This window comes from Sapajus apella, unplaced genomic scaffold (assembly GCF_009761245.1).
Source record: "Sapajus apella isolate SASKATOON/1434 unplaced genomic scaffold, GSC_monkey_1.0 scaffold23, whole genome shotgun sequence".
Lineage (NCBI taxonomy): Eukaryota > Metazoa > Chordata > Mammalia > Primates > Cebidae > Sapajus > Sapajus apella.
This window is the reverse complement of record NW_022436963.1, coordinates 9,700,825-9,719,958: the sequence shown is the minus strand read 5'-3', so window position 1 is coordinate 9,719,958 and position 19,134 is coordinate 9,700,825. Positions and strand designations below refer to the sequence as shown.

At 42.5% G+C, this 19,134-nt stretch overlaps 1 protein-coding gene and 1 long non-coding RNA gene across 15 annotated transcripts in view; both read right to left on the bottom strand.

Moving 5' to 3' along the window:
- Positions 1 to 19,134, bottom strand: part of PXK (PX domain containing serine/threonine kinase like) — a 94,414-nt gene that overhangs the window by 74,279 nt on the left and 1,001 nt on the right. The gene's annotated exons all lie outside the window — the stretch shown is intronic.
- On the bottom strand, positions 9,957 to 12,389 carry LOC116559451. The gene is made up of 2 exons (XR_004272461.1): positions 11,954 to 12,389; positions 9,957 to 10,804 (listed from the first exon to the last, which is right to left on the bottom strand). It is a non-coding gene; the product is annotated as an uncharacterized LOC116559451 (long non-coding RNA).

The following is a 19,134-nucleotide window of genomic DNA, read 5'->3' as shown; positions in this document are numbered from 1 at the left end:
CTTTGGGAGGCCAAAGAAGATCATCTGAGATCAGGAGTTCAAGACCAGCCTGACCAACATAGTAAAACCCTGTCTCTACTAAAATTACAAAAATTGTCTGGTCGCGGTGGTACACTTATAATCCCAGATACTAGGGAGTGTGAGGCAGAAGAATCACTTGAACCCAGGAGGGCAGAGGTTGCAGTAAGTTGAGATCGCACCACTGCACTCCAGCCTATGACAGAGTGAGAGAGTCCATTTCAAAAAAAAAATCGGAAGCAGCTCCACACCACAAAAATAAAACCCCTTGCATGGGTGGAAGGAAACAGATGAAGCAACCACTAACCAAACCTCATAAACTCCTCCACCCCTCACCCATACCTCCCCACCTCCTCTTAAGGACTCAGCTCTTCTGTCTTTGGGGGGTGTGGTTTGTATCTAACCTGAGCCTCTAGAAATCCCTCATACTGGGCTCTGTAGTGGTGGCTTCCACAGGCACCACTCACACTATCTGCCAGTGCTCTTTAAGGGGAGCAAGAAAGAACCATTTGCCTCAGCTGGAGGAAATGGGTCTCTGAAGGATAGATGCCTTGACTAAGTGTTGGATCTGGGGAAGGACAGATGCCTTGACTAGAAAGTGGTGGATCTGGGAGACGAGGCAGGACTGTTTGTCACCAGCGCCCACCAGCCACATCACCCCTCTGGGTTCACTCTCAAACCCACTTCTCCCCTGGCACTTTCTCTTCACAGGAAGGCCTGAAAAGAATGCTGAAAACAAGTGACCTGACTGGAATCTACCACCATGCTACTTCTCTGCTCTGGGACCTTCCATGGCTCCCACTGGCCCATAGGATAAATCCAAATGCCTTAGCTTAGCTTCTACATTCTTCTACAACTGACCGAACTGTCCTAACCCTTTCTTCCCATGCAAACCCTAGTCAGACTAATTATATCCTAAATATCCCTTACTTTCTCCCCTCTCTTCGCTGTTCTACCTATTCAAAATCAGTGTCACATAGCACAACAGCTGCAGCCACAGGCAGCAGTCCACATCATCCCAGAGGACAGCAAGGTTTCTGAGGAAATTCTCATAGAATTCAGCTTGCAGGCTTCTGCTTAGTTCATTGGCCACCTGCCTGGCTGCTTACAGTCCTTGATATTTCACTTAAAATTAGTGATTACTCCTTGCTCTGCTAAGTAGTCATTATTTATTGTAGTTTCATCTGCAGATTTTCAGTGCTAGAACCTACCTTTGTTTTATTTCAATTGTTGCGCAACCCAATAATATGCAAAAACTGCCCCAAAACTAATGAAAACATTAAGGGTTTTTAAAGGCATCTGAAGAATCATCACCATCTTAACCTAAATTTTGGCAGGTGAATGAAGCCAAACACATCTTTTCAGCTGTGTGAAATAAATTTTATTTAAAAATCTAATTCATAGAATTGTGTGCTTTAACTTTAGCAAAACAAATACCCCAGTTTCTATTTTGTGTTCACAGAAGAGACGAAATACACGTTACAAACACGCTTTGATCCCTGCAGTGAGATGGGCGCCATGATCATACATGCTTCTCTTCTCCCTTCTCCAGGCCTTTTGAAGTCTACACTCTCCCCTGTGGGATGGTCTCCTGCCCTCCTACCAGGAGAGCTGGTCTCCACACTGACTTCAAAGACAGCTGATGTTCCAGAGAGGAAAAACTCCGCAAAGAAGCACTCCAAAATCCTTTTGACCTCAAACATGACTACAGAATGGATACGGCTTTTGAAATAGCCGCTTCCTGCAGCATTCTATAGTACAATGACCCTTAAATGACGCCCACGCAAATTACATAATTTGCTAAAATGGAAACCCAGTAATTCCATCTTACATCAAAGCAAAAAAAAACTTTAAAAATCTGAAGCTCAATTAAATAGCCACTAAACACAAAATACAACCTTCACTTGTTCAATAATCCTCACAATGCCCTCAAACTGTACAAATGGATGAAGTGAACATAATCTCAGAGAACTACCCACTACAAGTTCAGCAGGCTAGAAAAGACAATAACACAGAAACTCTGATCCACTGGAAATGATGGTTTTCTGTGGGCCCTGGTATCTGAGGTGGCCAGATCCTCACCCCTCACGCCCTTCCCCGGCACTGACCTGAGTACCCACTGGAGACTGAAACACTCCCTCCTGGACCAAGTCTCCTCTACCTTCCCCATTGTCCGTTGCTTCAAAGACAGGCCACCTGAGAGCCCTTCTGGGACCTGAAAGAGGGGCTGGTCACTGTGTAATGATCAGCCACAATGTGCCATCCCTCCTCCATAGCACAGCCACAGTCCCCAGCAGGAGAGGGCACGCGCTTTCCAGTCACAGAGATCCAGAACAAAGCCCAACGGCCACTTACTAGCTTTGCAGCCTAACTTGTCTGTGCTTCAGTTTCCTCATCTGCAAAATCATAACCTTCCCAACAGAGTCCTGGTGAATATGAAATAAGACAGCATATTTAGAGCAGCCAGCACGATGGCCAGCTTTGTAACTGTTCATTTTCTTCCTTGCTAAGAAAATAGCCAACAAAAAAGTGTCTGCAGGTAAATGTGTCACAGCTCTAATCACCAAGCACTGCGAAGAGCGCTCAAGAAAAAACAAAAAGCAGCCATTCTCTCTGAATACGAGAAACAATTGTATCAGTCTCTAATTTCTAAGGAATCCTCGACTCTAGCCTCTGTTGTCCTAGATTCTATGCCCATTTTTGGCTATTTTTTCCCCTATGTTTTTCAGGTTATCCTCAATGAGCATAAATTATTTTTACAATCAGGAAAAACAATTTTTTGAAAAGTTTCTCAGCTTGCTACACATGTAATTTAAAACACGCTACTTTAAAATAAGAAATCCTGGCCAGGTGCGGTGGTTCACACCAGTAATCCCAGCACTTTAGGAGGCACGCACCTTTAGTCTCAGTTACTTGGGGGGCTGAGGTGGGTGGATCCCTTAAGCCTAGAGAGATGGAAGCTGCAGTGAGCTGTGATTGCACCACTGCACTCCAACCTGGGCGACGGAGTGAGAACCTTTTTTGGAAAAATAAATCAAATTAAATAAGGAATTCTGAGAGATAAGGATTGAGATTATCTGAGCTTAGATAAGAGCTTGGTATGTTATCAATGATAAATGCAGTCAATCACCTTTTTTCCTTTGACGAGGGACCTTTTGGTCATTTTACTACTCATCAGTACTCTCTGTGCTGGGGAGACTGGGAAAACAGAAGATGAAAGTAAAGTAAATGAACTCTTCTATTTGTAACTGGGCTGGTAAAGCATTTAGTGGAAGAGAAGCGTCAAACAACGGGGTGAAGTCAATCTAGAAGTCCCGACTGGTTTTAATAATGGTCACCATCACTAAGAATAACGAAGAGTTGACTACACCTAAATCTATCCTACCTAGTCTGAGAATGTTGCTGGGTCATCCTGAGACACTAGCTCCAATTTCATAACCAACTGTGGAATTGACCACGGTATACATGCCCTGCAGACACACATCCTCAGAGCGGGAGGTGTAACTGCTCTGCTTATGGGGCACTTACTCTCTGCCATCCAGCCCTCAGTTTATTCCATCTCCCAGCAATGTCTGGAGGGAGGCCTTACGACATCTCTTATACAACAAGAACCCTGAGGCTCAGAGAGGGTAGAAACCTTAAACAAGGGTACAACTAGTAAGTGATGAGAATGGACTCTAGCCCAGGCCGGTCTGACCCAGGGGTACAGCAGTTCCCACCTCTATGCCCTTGGACACAATGCTTTCACATGCTCCAGAGTCTCATTTTGATGAACAGAGTGCAGCTGTGCAGCCAGAACAAGTCTATCAAGCCAGGGGGAAGCTGAGAGGGTGAAAGGCAGAGTAAGGACAAGAACCTGGGCCTGGTGAACAAGTTACTATAGCAATAGAGCTCTCAGAACACCACAACCACCCGGTTTTAATACCCCTACACTTTGCAGCCTACCTCCTACTACATGGACACAAACTGCTGGAGCTGACTGTAATCTGAGCACCACCTAGAAGTTGTGTACAAGAAAGAAACTATTTTTTCTCCTTAATGTTCAGCAAGCCCCATCATGTACATTAGGCAGTTAAGAAACAGCAGAAAGGAACATTTTTATAAGAACATGCCTAAAGTGGACATCAGGTTTACATGGTCCTCAGCAATTTGAATGGCAGTTAATTTCAGTTGTACAAAAACGGAACAAGGTCTTCCACGAAGCTGTTTTGCTTCCACACTGTGCTGTTAAACTCCCCAAGGTACTAATAACGGTTGCACCTCAACGAGCTTCCTTCCAGCGTGTTTACTCTTAAAAACCACAAAGGCTCTGGGCCTCAATGGTTGTAAAATCCCAATGGCTGCAGGGCTAGCAGGTCCTATCCATTAAGCTCAGTCTTTCTCAACTAGTTCAGCAGTTTGAAGAGAGCAGTGACCTAAGGCTTGATATCCAATATGGTAGCCTCTATGCACAAGGGACTACTGAGCTCTTGGAATGTGGATAGGGTGACAAGGGGACTGAATTTTTAGCCTTATTTTATTAGTCTAGTGGCTAGAATACTTGATAGTGTGCAGTTACAGACTGTTTATTTGCAGGTATAAACATAGATATTTATGAAAATGTGGCCGGGTGCTGTGGCTCACGACTGTAATCCCAGCACTTTGGGAGTCTGAGGCTGGTGAATCATCTGAGGTCAGGAGTTCAAGACCAGCCTGGCCAACATGGTAAAACCCTGTCTCTACTAAAAATACAAAAATCAGCCAGGCGTGGTGGCAGGCGCCTTTAATCCAGCTACTTGGGAGGCTGAGGCAGAAGAATTGCTTGATCCTGGGAGGCGGAGGTTACTCAGTGAGCCGAGATCTCACTGTACTCCAGCCTGGGCAACAGAGTAAGACTCCATCTCAAAAACAAACAAAAAAAAGGTATTTATGAAAGTGAAAGCATACTAAACAGTGTGTTATAACTTGCCTTTTCTCCCACTTAATATAACATGGATCTTTTTCCATAAAAATACATTTGGGATTTTATTTTTAATTTCTTTTGGAGATGGGGTCAGGCTCTGTTGCCCAGGCTGGAGTGCAGTGGTGCGATCATAGCTCACTGTAACCTTGAACTCCTAGGCTTAAGTGATCCTCCCAACTCAGCTTCCCTAGTAACTGGGACTACAGGCATGAGCTACTATACCTGGCAGATATTATTTTTAATGTCTGTATCTGTGCTGTCCATTATAGTAGCCACAAGCATTATGTGGCCACTGAGTACCTGATATGCAGCTAGTCCCAATTCAGATATGCTGTAATTGTAAAATACACATCAGATTTCAAATACTTTTATGACAAGAGGAATGTAAAATATATTAATTAAAAAAAATACAGATAGAGTCTCACTCTGTTACCTAGGCTGGAGTGCAGTGGTGCATAGCTCACTGCAGCCTCCACCTCCTGGGCTCAAGGGATTTTTCTACCTCAACCTCCTGAGTAGCTGAGACTACAGGTGTGTGCCACCATACCTTTTTTTTTTTTTAAGTTTTGTAGACACTAGGTCTTGCTAAGTTGCTTATGCTGGTCTCAATCTCCTGGCCTCAAGAGATCCTCCCTCCTCAGCCTGCCAAAGTGCTGACATTACAGGCATTAGTCACTGCACCGAGCACAGTAATAATTTTTATAACGATTGCATGTCGAAATTATAATGTTTTGGATATATTGGGTTAAATATATTATTTAAATTATTTTTACCTGTTTCTTTGTACTTTTTTAATGTGGCTACTAGAAAATGTAAAGTTACATATGTGGCTAGCATTGTATTTCCATTGGACAGCACTGCCCTATCTCCATAGTATGTAATGAATTAACTCCATCCCTATGCAGCCAGAATGGAAGAACTGAGAAAACGGTCACCCAAATCTTTGTCTGGTTCTGTGGTTCAGAAGAGGATCACTAGCTTGCCCTCTTCTAACCAATGCTTAGTGGAGCCATCAATTAGGTCTACCACTCTGCAGTCCCTAACAACAGATCAGCTTAGGGATGGCTGCCAACTCTTATTTCTTTCATTCAAAGTTCACTAGTCAGCTGTGCCTGGTGGCTCACACTTGTAATCCCAGCACTTTGGAAAGCAGAGGTAGGCGGATGACTTGAGTCCAGGAGTTCAAGACCAACCTGGCCAACAGAACAAAACCCCATCCCTACTAATAAAACATAAAAATTAGCTGGGTGTGGTCATATGAACCTGTACTCCCAGCATTCAGGAGGCTGAGGCAAGAGAATCACTTGAATCCAGGAGGTGAAAGTTGCAGTGAGCTGAGATCGCACCACTGCACTCCAGCCCGAGCGACAAAGCAAGACTCCATCTCAGAAAAACAAAACAAAATTCACTAGCCTCATACAAACCTTCATTCTTACCCTCTTTGCACCTCATTTTCTTCAACTAAAAAAACTGAGATAATAACAAATACAATTCAGAACTCTCATGAAGGTAAAACAAAAATCTAGAAAAGTTTGGCAATTTCTTATAAAGTTAAAACATACATCTAGCCTATCACTCAGCAATTCCATTCCTAGGTATTCACTCAGGAGAAATGAAAATATATATCTACACAAAGATTTTACCTAAATATTCATGGCAGCTCTCCTCGTAATAGCCCAAACTGGAAATAACCCAAATATCTACCAACTGGTGAATAGATAACAAATTAATGTTAAATCCATACAATGGAATGCTACTCAGTAATAAAAAGAAACATATAACATCATAGAAGAATTTCAAAGCTTTATGCTAAGTGAAAGAAGCCAGACCAAAAAAAAAAGATTATGTTGTATAAGATTCCACTTATCGATGACATTCTATTAATAGAAAGGATGAAAAAATAGTAAGAGAAAGCAGACGAGTAGTTGCCAGGGACCAGAGGGAGGGCAGGGACTGCAAAGGGGCACCAAGGAAATAATTGGAGTGATGAAAGTGTGTGTGTGTGTGTGTGTGTGTGTGTGTGTGTGTGTGTGTCAAGATTTATCAAATTGTATACTTTAAATTGGTAAATTTCATTGTATATAAATGTATTTCAACAAAGTTGACCAGAAAGAGAGAAACAAAGGGAGAAAGAAATATCTAATCCCTTGAGCACAGAAGTTCCAGACCAGCCTGTGCAACATAGTGAGACCTCATCTTTATAAAAAATGAACTTGGCAGGGCACGGTGGCTCACACCTGTAATCACAACACTTTGGGAGGCCAAGACAGGCAAATCACTTGAGATCAGGAGTTCAAGACCAGCCTGGCCAACATGGCAAAACCCCATCTCTACTAAAAATACAAAAATTAGCCAGGCGTGATGGCACATGCCTGTAGTCCCATCTACTTGGGAAGCTAAGGCAGGAGAATGGCTTGAACCTGGGAGGTGGAAGTTGCGGTGAGCCAAGATTGCATCACTGCACTCCAGCCTAGGTGACTCCGCCCACCTCCCCTTCCAAAGAAAAAAAAAACACAGACTTAGCCAGGTGTGGTGGTGCGAGCCTGTGGACCTAGCTACTCAGGAGGCAGAGGTGGGAGGATCGCTTGAGCCCAGAAGGTTGAGGCTACAGTGAGCCAAGATCACACCACTGCACTCCAGCCTGGATGACAGAGAGAGACTATCTCAAAAAAAAAAAAAAGAAAGAAAGAAAGAATTACAGAATTACTATAAAGCACTTGGCTTGGCACATAGTGAATGCTTAAACAATGTCAGCTATTATGACAAGTAACACTCCCTTTTCAGTATTACTCAAGATATCTAAAACCAAACTTAAACTCATCGTCTTCCTGGGAAAGCCAGCTACCCTACATCTACCTCGTACCACTTCTCTAATCATTTCTTGGTGCCTCTGTTTCCCTTGTGGCCTCTACTTGGCAGACTCTTCCTGCCCTCTCCCTGCCATAGACCTGAGCTGTGGCCTCTCTAACTTCACTGTTCCATTATCACCCTTGACTCTCTTCTTGTCTTTCTTCACCCTTTTTACTGCACCTTGTACACAGATAGCAAATTAAGCTTCCTAAAATGCCACTTTTATGAGCCACACATCCATTCAAATCCCCTCACTGTTGTTCAGATTCCTTAATCTGGAATCCAAGAGGCCCACAATTGGCTCTAGTCTTCCTTTTCCGTGTTTTACCCCATACCAGAATCTTTCCAAATAAACCCAAATGGAATGAATAAACAGACAAAGGCAGGAACCAAGTCTGTCTTGCTTAGACCTGTACCTCAAGTGCCTAGGACATGCCAGGAACACAGGGCATACTCACAGCAGTATCTGCTGAATGAACTAATGAACTCCTGAAGTCTACAAATGTAACCTTGGCCTCAGAGAAGAATCATTCTTCAGATTTTTAAACTAAGATCCTCATGGTGGGTTACTAACAGTTTGGAAGAGAATGAACAACAAGAGGGCCAGAAGGTGTTTCAGGATTTATGTGTTAAAGGCTATTAGGCTTCTATTTCTATTTCTTAAAAATAATAACTTAAATATCAATAAAACAATAACATAAATATTTTTTCCCTTTAACCTAGAATAGAGTAGAAGCTTCCAAACAGGCACACAGGAAGCATGGGATGAGTTGTAGAAGTCATAAGTGTGTTCATAACTCAGTTGGTTTATCACAGTTTTTACCATTACACAGTATTTTAATTGACTTTGCTCTTAGTCATATATGATTTCATTTACATCCATAATAAACCAGTGGCTAAATGTAGGCTCAAGCAATGCCAATGACAAAACACATGTTAGTGAGAAGTTAGTGAGAAATACAAGTGAGAATCATCAAAAAATGGTAATTCTACAAGTTGTCTGAGCATGCTGTTTCTCAGGGCCTTAAGTTGTATGCCTCTTACCACAATGTAAAAATATATAGAATTTAGATCCCAAGCAATATAATTTTTAGTAATATCTAAATAAATTTTTTTTCTATTTAAAATCACTTCTAGAGAGAGTTTCACTATAACTATGAAAGGCATTTGCAAGTTAAAAAAGGCTGAGGCATGCTGATTTAGAACGTTTCCTCCGAAATGCTGGCTCCTCTGTTAACCACTCCGAGTTCCCCAAGCCTTAGGGAGGACCTGACCAGCCTCTCCCCTGTGCACTGCTTTCCCAGGCAGAGGAGCCCTTTGGTATTTTGCTTCATTTTTGCTTTTGTGGCTGCTATATCCATCACTAGGATGTCAGCTCCCTGCTTCATTCATCTTTTTATCTTAATAGGCAGCACAGTGCCTGGCACCCAGAAGACTCTGTAAGTATCCGTTAATGTTCCTGAGATCAAACGTCTGTACAGGTACTGATGTTGGAACCACTCCAGTGATTAACAAAAGCTGGGAGAGGAAGAGCTGGCATGCTAGGGGCTGCCTCCCTTCAGATCTGGCCTCCAGGAGCTCAAGGCTAAGCCCCATGGCCTGCCCACTTGTCTTTTTTTTTTTTGAGACAGAGTTTTGCTCTTGTTGCCCAGGCTGGAGTGCAATGGTGCGATCTCGACTCACTGCAGCCTCTGCCTCCTACGTTCAAGCAATTTTTCTGCCTCTGCCTCCTAAGTAGCTGGGATTACAGGTGCCTGCCACCACACCTAGCTAATTTTTTTTTTTGTATTTTTAGTAGAGACAGGGTTTTGCCATGTTGGCCAGGCTAGTCTCAAACTCCTTGCCTCAGGTGATCTGCCCACTTTGGCCTCCCAAAGTGCTGGGATTACAGGCATGAGCCACTGCGCCCAGCCAACCACTTGTCTTTTTTGTCACCATTGAACACCAATAGCCAACTCTGCAGCCTGGTAAGGAGGCCCTGTGCTGCATCTCCCAAGCATGGCTGTCAAAAAGTGTTACTCCAGGGTAAAAAGGAAAAAACAGGGGGAAAGCTGCTCTTTGAGGTATCACTGATGTTTTTTGCCACTTATTAGCAGAGTAATCACAGTTGACAGTGAGACAAACTTTTAAATAAATAATTTTCCTCTTCCCATTCAAAACATACATTTGAATACCAAAAAAGCACTAGGCAGTACTCGAGTGCTCTGGCAAATACAACAGTGAGAAATGGCAAAACAGCTGACACTTAAGTGCTGGGCTCTGTTCTGAATGATCCATGTGGATGAGCTCAGTTAATCCTCACAGCAGTCCTAACATACTCTTTCTATCCTCACTTAACAGATGAAGAAACTGAGGCTGGAGAAATCAAGCAGCAATTTATCCAAGGTCATTAAACCATTGTCACTCTCCACAATTATACACAGTTTTACCTGAGTGGGATTGGAAGAGGGGGGGTTATAAACAGAAAACAGGGTAGTAAGAAGTAATAGACGTATAAAATGAATGTAGCTTTGGGGCAGATATACTCTATGGGAATTTCAGAGGAAGGAAAATTACATCCAGCTTGGCTGGCAAGAGGTAAAAGTGCCCAGTATCCCGCTTGACAGGTATGATGGTCAGTAGCAGTACACAAGAAAGGTTTCCTGAGCTTTACCTCCAATTCATTCTCAAATTCACTTATTCAGCAAATGCTTGCTGCATGCTTACTATCTATGTGCCAGGGACTGGCTAGTTTAAAACTGAATCAACACAGCAATACATCAATACATAAAGTCTGGATTTAGAGTTAAAAAAACAAAACAAGCCTCAAAGAGGCAGAACAAGCTGCCCGTGCCCTTTACCATCCACAGAGTGGGGAAAAGCAGAGGTGAGTCCTCTATGCACAGACCCTCCTGTCCAACCTCAACATCATGAGACCCCCTAGACCAGGGACTGCTCACCACTGCATTCCTAGAGACCAGAATGCCCAACAAAGGGCGAGAGCTTGAGAAGTACCTGTGGAACAAACCAGTGCCAGGCTGCTGCTGAATATGGTGGGCTACATGGTCACATGCATAGATGCCTACAGCATGGCAATGTAACACTCTGCCATTCCCTGTGCTCTCGTGGACCAGGCAGGGTGCTGTGGTGGTGGCCTGATGCTAGAGGTTTGGTGTGAACAGGCCCACTTCCTTCTGGCTTCATGTCCCTCTACTTCTGCAAAGAGGAACGTGAACAGGACTAAAGCGCAATGAGTCTCTGCCCAGGAATCACTTGTTACCTGGGGGAAGGGCAGGCTCAAAAGGAAGACAATGAATAAACAACGTTGCTTTCCCTTTTCACCATTACAGGTGGCTCTTAGACATTTTGAGATCCGGGATTCTCCCACACCAACACTCCATTCACTTCCCCCAGTCCAGCAAAAACGTCTCAACTGAATTAATGAGGAGAAATGACCTATTTCTGATGCACACATCAAAGAAATGTGAGCAGCCTTGTTTAAATATTATAAAGAGGTGCTGCGACAGCAGGTGGAGCCATGACTAGTGCTCCAGAACCCTGCTCTCCGGCACAGAGCCCTCTGCCCTTTCCCCATGCCACTGTCTAATAAGTCATCAGTGCACACACTTAAGCGCACTAGGCAGGCTGCAACCCAAAGCGATTTGTTTTCAAACTCACAGGACAAAGTTCATCTATTGTTCTAAATACAGGATTTGCTTAAAGTAGGAGCTCGATGGTATTATAGTACATTTTTCAGATGCATATGTTTCACCAACTACCACCAACTAAAATAAGTAATACTCTAAGTTTACAATTTCAAAAAGGTTTTTTCTTTTTCTTTTTTTTTTTTTTTTGAGAAAGTCTCACTCTGTCTCCCAGGGTGGAGTGCATTGGCATGGTTTCGGCTCACTGCAACCTCTGCCTCCCAGGTTCAAGGGATTCTCAGGCCTCAGCTTCCCAAGTAGCTGGGATTACAGGCACGCACCACCTTGCCTGGCTAATCTTTGTATTTTTAGCAGAGACGGGGTTTTACTATGTTGCCCAGGCTGTTCTTGAACTCCTGGCCTCAAGCCAGTCATCCATCTCAGTCTCTCAAAGTGCTAGGATTATAGGCATGAGCCACCATGCCCGGCCTAAAAAAGTTTTTCCAACAGTGATTCTTACCCTAAGACCCACAGCCTAAGAATGGGCTTCAGGTCAGTGAGGTTCTAAGAGGTCACAAAGATAGGTGCATGGGTGTTTATCGATAGAGGAGCAGTCCCTCTGATGAGATCCTTAAAGAAGTTGAGCCGGAAGAGCTTGTGCTTAGAATATATTCTGAAACAATTCCAATAACAATAGAACAACTTGGTTATTTCTTGGAGTTTGGTAAAGAGGTGTTTATATTAAATTAGTTTAGTAGCCTTGTAGGTTTAAAAAGAAAACATAACATATTCTGAGTTATAAAACAGGGTGATGACTAAGGCTTCTTTTTGGGGTATCAAAAATGTTCTGGCAGGGTGTAGTGGCTCACGCCTGTATCTTAGCACTTTGGGAAGCCAAGGCAGGCAGATCACCTGAGGTCAGGAGTTCAAGGCCAGCCTGGCCAACATGGTGAAACCCCATCTCTATTAAAAATACAAAAATTAGCCAGGCGTGGTGACGGGTGCCTGTAGTCCCAGCTACTTGAGAGGCTGAGGCAGGAGAATCACTTGAACCCAGGAGGCGAAGGTTGCAGTGAACCAAGATTGCACCACTGCACTCCAGCCTGGGCAATAGAGTGAGATTCCAGCTCACAAAAAAGAAAGAAAGAAAGAAAGAAAATGTTCTAAGATTGATTGTGGTGATGAATACACAATTCTATAAATATACCAACAGACATTGAATTGTATGCTTTAAATAAGTGACTCATGTGGTATGTGAATTATATAAAGATTTTTTTTCTTTTTTTTTTTTTGAGACGGAGTCTAACTCTGTTGTCCAGGCTGCAATGCAGTGGTGTGATCTTGGCTCACTGCAACCTCTGTCCCCTGGGTTTAAGCAATTATGCTGCCTCAGCCTCCCTAGTAACTGGGATTACAGGCGTACACTACCATTCCTAGCTAATTTTTGTACTCTTAGTAGAAATGGGGTTTAACATGTTGGCCAGGCTGGTCTCAAACTCCTGACCTCAAGTGACCTGCCCGTCTTGGTCTCCCAAAGTGCTGGGATTTCAGGCATGAGCCACTACACCTGGCTCAAAACACCTGGTATTTTAACTTCAGCTAAAAATGGTTACTTACTTCAAGTGTGGTTGTCAGCAAGGTGAGCTGGAGACTAAATGGTCAATCTAAAGAAACTCTCCTCCTCCTGAGGTCCAAGTTTACCCAAGACAAAGCACTTGTTCCTTATTCCTAAGTCAAAAGTTTCAAACCATAAAGAAGGGCCATTGTCATCTATTCTGAAGAGGAGTCAACTTTAACTTCCTCCTAGTCTACATCCTTGGCGTTTGCAAAGGAAGGCACTGATAAGAATGACTTCTAGTTTAAGGAAAAAAAACAAAGGAAAAACTCTATTACTCCCCCTTTGACATTCCAAACACTTAAGCTCTTATGACCTCTAAAACAGGGTCCATTACCCTCTTTCTCAGGATACCAAAAGTTGGAACATAAAGGAGCTTCATTTCCTATGAAGCTACCCCAAAACCTCTAGCAGCCTAAAAGGAAACCACTACCTGACCTGCAGTGAGGAACAGAGGGTTTATTTTACTTGCTCCAAATAATCCATTTAAACTTTCAATCAATAATTTAGGCTAGGTACAGTGGCTCACACTTGTAATCCCAGCACTTTGGTAGGCCAAGGTTTGAGGATCACTCAAGGCCAAGAGTTTGAGACCAGCCTGGGCAACACAGAGAGGCCCTGTCCCTACAGAAAATTTAAAAATTAGCCAGGTGTTGTGATGTGTGCTTGAAGTTCCAGCTACTCAGGAGGCTAAGGCAGAAGGATCCTTTGAGCTGGAGAGGTCAAGGCTACAGTGGGCCACGATTGCTCCACTGGCCTCCAGCCTGGGTGACAGAATGAGACCCGGTCTTAAAAAAAAAAAATCTATATATTGAACAATCTTGAAATCACAATCCATATGGAAACTAAGTACACATGGGTGGCGCTTTCCACGATTCCCTAGGGAAGCAAAACATGTAACTACCTTTTCACATAAAATAAACATCAGCCCCAGAATCTTAGCTTTCTTCCTAGTAATTATAGTCAGGTGCTTGGATTTATATTCCTATTATGAGAAACCTTTCTCATGGGATAATTCTCAAACGGGGATTGAGTATCACCAGCCCATAAATGAGGCTGCAAAAAAAAAAAACAACTCTCAGCCAGGCACGCCTGTAATCCCAGCACTTTGGGAGGCCAAGGTGGGCAGATCACTTGATGTCAGGAGTTCAAGACCAGCCTGGCCAACATGGTAAAACCCTGTCTCTACTAAAACTACAAAAATTGTATTTGGTGTGGTGGCTGGCGCCTGTAATCCCAGCTACTCGAGCGGTTAGGCAGGAGAATTACTTGAACCCAGGAGGCAGAGTTGCAGTGAGCTGAGATCACACCATTGCACTCCAGCCTGGACAACAGAGTAAGACTCCATCTCAAAAATAAATAAATAAACAAGAACAGCAAAAAACAACTTCTTCAATAGAAAGAGACAACTTACAATCTCTAAATGAACTAATTGCCAGTACCTAAAAGCTTTCAATTCAAGGTTTTCTGACTGCATCCATCTCAGATTTCCAGGACAAGTGGGGAAAAATACATAACCACATGGAATAGATGCCCAGCAAATAACTGCTCTTGTATCTTATTATAATGTGGGGAAGTGCTGCAAGTTAACTATCACACAGTCTGTCTAATACAAACATCTTTAAAGAATTTTTTTTTTTTTTTTTTTTTTTGAGATAGAGTGTTGCTCTGTTGCCCAGGCTAGAGTGCAATGGCGCAATCTTGGCTGCCTGCCAGGTTCAAGCGATTCTCCTGTCTCAGCCTCCCAACTAGCTGGGACTAAAGGCATGTACCACCACACCTGGCTAATTTTTATATTTTTAGTAGAGACAGGGTTTCACCATGTTGGCCAGGCTGGTCTCGAACTTCTGACCTCAGATCATCCACCCACCACAGCCTCCCAAAATGCTGGGATTACAGGCATGAGCCACCACACCTGGCCTAAAGAAATTTTTTTTAAGTATTCAGTATAACTTGGAATTCTAAAGAAACTTCCAAAGAGCATTCTAAAAGGAGGTTCAAATTCTGATACTGAGTACTGGATTATCTTAAGATTTCAGGATCTGTAGGCAATACGTAATATCTCCTAATTTGGCATTACATTTGAATAGTTATTCTGGTGATGAATAAATAGAGTTTAAAAGTCTATAAAAAGGGGCATTGATTAAGAAGCTAAAGCTCAGAAAACCAAACCTCTAAAACCATCTATTTTATGAAGGTAAAGATCCTAGTTGAGGCTGGGTGCAGTGGCTCATGCCTGTAATCCCAGCATTCTGGGAGGCCGAGGCAGGAGGATCACTTGAGCTTAGGAGTTTGAGACCAATCTGGACAACATAGCGAGACTCCATCTCTACTAAAAATCAAAGAATTAGAAAGGTATGGTGGTGCATGCCTGTAGTCCCAGCTACTCAGGAAGCTGAGGCAGGAGGATTACTTGAGCCAGGAAATTAAGGCTGCCGTGAGCTGTGATCCTGCACTCTAGCCTGGGTGACAGAGCAAGACCCTGTCTCAAAAAAAAAAAATTTAAAAAGACCTCCAAATCCAACAGAACAAAAGCTCCATGAATGCAGGAGCTATCTGGTTCACCATTCCATCTCCAGCATGTGCCTGGCACATAGTAGGCACTTAATATATTTTTGTTGAATGAATGAGTATAGCTGAATAAATAAGCCATGCAGGAATGCAGTTTCCAAACATCAAAAGTTCAAGGAGAGATCCATTTTTGGTAAAGATTTTAACATGTAATATTATCTTTTCCGCAGGTTTTTAAGAATGTTCTCTGTTATGCTTTAACTGTCACTATAATTATCTGTTTCTCAAAAACAAAATGTCCAAATGGAAGGTAAATAGTCCCTGATCCAGATGAACCCCAAAGAAAAATATTTAAAAAGGAGAAAACTGAGATGAAAAGCTGTCACACACAGTCTACCCACCAGCAAAAATTGGATCTGCACATTTGATAACAACACTTTCCCAAACTGTTTCCTCTGGTTCTATTTCAGCTAGATAAGCATTTTTTTAGTCTACTGACTTTAAAAATTTTTCCCTTTTATGTAGCCAAGAACTTGTATTTCCCTTGTCCTTTCTTGGTCCTTTCAAATTTTCTCACAACTCACCTGTGTGGCTTTTCACCAGAATTCCTTTTGTTCGGAAAATCCTCCTTCTTCCTCTAAACTCAGCCTGAAAGCATCTTCCCCCTAAATATTAGCCTTTCTGATTTTATAGAAGCTTCATTTCCTTGCAGCAGAGGGTTGGTCTAGCTCTTAAAACTTAATTCATTTTGCTCCATAAAAATAAAAATAAAATCAAACCACAACAAAGCACAGAATCACCTACCAACACACGTCCTTTCTGCCAGCTGCTCATCCAAATATGCCTTTCTGGTGTTGACCTTGTATTCCCTTCATCTTTCTGGTGACTCAATTTTCCAAACCACAGAATTTTTCCCTACCAAGTTCATAAATCCTAAATCATTTTCTGTTATAGATTGTCTCCCAGCTGGGTGCAGTGGCTCATGCCTATAATCACAGCTCTTTGGGAGGCCGAGGTTGGAGGATCACTTGAGGCCAGGAGTTCAAGATCAATCTGGGCAACACAGCAAAAACCTCAACGCTATTAAAAAATATGTGTACAGGCCGGGTGCGGTGGCTCACGCCTATAATGCCAGCACTTTGGGAGGCCGAGGCGGGTGGATCACGAGGTCAAGAGATGGAGACCATCCTGGCCAACAAGGTGAAACCTCGTCTCTACTAAAAATACAAAAATTAGCTGGGCATGATGGTGCATGCCTGTAGTCCCAGCTACTCGGGAGGCTGAGGCAGGAGAATTGCTTGAACCCAGGAGGCGGAGGTTGCGGTGAGCCGAGATCGTGCCATTGCACTCCAGTCTGGGCAACAACAGCGAAACTCCGTCTCAAAAAAAAAAAAAATGTGTACATATATATATACATATATATTTTTTTTTCATTTATCAAGGTGGTTTAGCCTTGGGAAACATATATATATAAATATATGTTATAAATATGTTATCTATATATTATATAGTTATATATACATAAATATATATATATATATATTTCCCAAGGTTAAACCAGCTTGATAAATGAAAGGAACTATGGACAGAAATGAGCTTACTTGCAATAATGCCCTCTAATGTGTTTAACCCTTTGCACATATGTTGTCAGGGAGTGAAGAGATGGAAGGAGGAACAAATGCACTTTACAAATACTTCATCAAGATGATTTCATTTAATCTTCCTAACACCCTTGGGAGGCAGTCAGGGCAGGCATTTATTACTCTCATTTACAGATGACAAAACTAAACTTCAAAAAGGTTTAGGTGACTCGCCCAGCCTCTACCACATGACTAGCAAGTACCAGCCCAAACCTGTATTAAGGTCATGCCTCTTCCAACCCCAAGGCTGTCTCTAACTCCGTAAGTTTCTGTCTACAGCCAATGAGCAACTTCCTAGAGAGTCAGCATTTCAAAGGGAGAGTAGAGCTCTGACTTTTGGAACACCATCTCCCTTCAGCTACCAAGCTGGAAAGCCATCTTCAATCTTCCCAAGAAAAAACAGTGCCTTTCTCTTCTACATACCACTCTTAGCAACTACTTCTTTCCAGAATAATTTCCAACAGTTCCTGTTTTAAAAAAGACTTACTCATAAGACACTAATAGTCCAAAAAGTTTGCATCAGCATATGATTTTCTCAATAAAGTTCAGGGCTGATGCAACATTTTTCAGTCAAACTTTACAGCTAAAATGACAAGAACACAGAACAGTCAAAAAATTATGCAAGACAATGCTACAGTTTTTTACTCCACCACATCTGCCTCTGTGGGTCTCCTGTGAGTCACTGTCTTTCATATTCAGTCATCACTGTAAGAACTGCCATTTTCTACCCTCAATTGTTTTATTTTTTAAAGAAAAGATCTGCAGGGGCCAAGTGTGGTGGCTCATGTCTGTATACCAGCACCTTGTGGGGCTGAGGTGGGAGGATGGCCTGACCCCAGGCGTTCCAGACCAGGCTGTACATTGGACAACATGGTGAGACACTGTCTCTACACACACACACACAGAGAAAAGATCCACAATAAAAACAGAATCCTATTACATCTTTCACCACCTAAAGCAATGATCTCTAAGTTATTTTTTCGATTTTCATAATTACCAGTTTACACAAACAGAAAAAGAGGCATAGTAAGGGTGAAGTTCAATTATTCAGTCATTCAATAAGCACATTTGAAATCCTATCAAAAACCAGGGAATGAGACCCAAGAGTGAGAAAGAAGTGTCCCTCCTCTTGTAGCCTGGTGGAGAGAAAAAGTAAAGAAATAATTACAGGACAAACTAATCAAGATTAAGGTGTGGGAAGGCACATGGGCTGGGGCTGTAGAAAGCATGGGATGCTTCCTAGAGAAAGTAATTTGTGAGTATTTATAAACATCTATCTCTTTACTTTCAATGCAAAATAAACCTGAAAGACTTGACTCTATTTCCTGAAAGGTTATAAGACTTACTTGCCAATAGTCAAGTCAAAAATCAAATTTCATAGCTGAATTACTCTTGACTCCCTATCCTAAATTTCAACCCTTAAGCCATACTCCCTTTAGGCGCAATTGATAGCAAGGGAGTCCCCTATATGTGCCTTCTCACGTGTCTATAGAATATGACTAAAGATACCCAGAGTGAAATAAATCACATTTTTAAAAAAGATAATCATTTTATTAACTGGAAGTGAATGCTTCGAACAAGTCAAGCCCTACAAAGCATGGCTGTCAGAAGAGGAAACCGAGGTTCAAAAAAGTCACACTTTAATACAACAGAATGAAAGGTCTCTTTGAAGTCACCAGAAGAGCTTGAACGAAAAGAGAAACAGAAGGCTATTGTGGGCTTTAGCCTCCAGATGATGAGCCCCCAAACACACTGCTACGATAAACAAACAAGCCTCTGAGCCTGAAACTGATTCAGTGGCCTGGCAAAACATCACAATTGAAGGAATCTCTCTCCTCATTCATCACTTCTCCAAAAAAGTCCCACTGGCTGGTAGCTCCAGGTTTCTTGCTGGTTCCCGGATTTATTGCTTGTAAATTATAATGCATAGTGTAC